This window comes from Centruroides sculpturatus, unplaced genomic scaffold (assembly GCF_000671375.1).
Source record: "Centruroides sculpturatus isolate CEXI.00-Female unplaced genomic scaffold, Cexi_2.0 scaffold592, whole genome shotgun sequence".
In the NCBI taxonomy this organism is placed as follows: domain Eukaryota; kingdom Metazoa; phylum Arthropoda; class Arachnida; order Scorpiones; family Buthidae; genus Centruroides; species Centruroides sculpturatus.
The window spans coordinates 354,411-355,525 of record NW_019385417.1 but is presented as its reverse complement, the minus strand read 5'-3'; positions in this window follow the sequence as shown (position 1 = coordinate 355,525).

Below are 1,115 nucleotides of genomic sequence, written 5' to 3'. Positions count from 1 at the left end.
AATTCGTCTTCCAGGTACATAATATATAGTTTAATTCTCTCTCTCTTATATTCGCAAAGTATTCAATAGAACAATAGCAGTAAAATACAATGCATTTTGCAATTTAATAATATATTTTTTGTACTTTTATTAGTCAGTTTATGTTTGGTTCGTTTTTCAATTAATTTAGTTAATTTTCTATCATAAATTATTGGGCTGCAATTTGAAAAAATGTGGACCTTTAAATTCCAATTGTCATCCTTCCGTTTGTCTGTCTTTTCTTAATCTCGATAACTGAGTTAGATAGATGAAAGACGAGAGTAGATATGGAAGCCTTAGGGCCAGGAGACAGACCCTGGTTAACAATATATGAACTTCCGATGCAAACCGCAAATTACAATTATTTCAATTCAAAATTTTTTCCTGGGAAGTGTTAGATAGATGGCAGACTTTATTGTTAAAGGAAAAGTATGATGTACAGGGGCAAGCCACTATTAATTTGAGGTGGAGAGATATATTTTAAATTAAATAAATTAAAAATTGCAGCCAGGCATTGTGATGATGTCAAAATAAATAATTGCTCGTTTTTTCCATTAAAAGTTAAATTAAAAGTTATTCTTGATAAGTTGACCGGATGACCGGCCAACTCAGCTTAGGTTTGTGGCTCTGGAATTCCCGGGACCGAGTTCTGGCTACGACTGCCTGCATTTTTCACGAGTATTGGCGATCTCAGGGACTTCAACTGAGAATGAGGCGGTTACTCTTTCAGGATTTTGTGTTATGTGGCGGTTGCTGAACTCATTCGAGTAGACTGCAACTACCCATATATTTTCAGATGGGCGGGGTACCAGATAGTCGGTTTAGCAGCCGGTCGATCCCGGAAGAATGGGCTTTTCGGCTTGTGCTTTTAGTAGTTTTATACAATCATCCATCAATGGCCGAGTGGATAAAACCATTAAACACTAGTAGACGGTTGTTGGTTCGTGCCTCACTATCTCGCTCGCTATGTGGAGTTTTTCGGGGTTTCTTCAAATGTCTAATACTAAATAGGGTCGTTTTCCTTTGAAAGTCCTCCCAGGAGACGTCGCTCTACACACAATCCTTAATTTAATTACCTATTGCAGCATATATATATA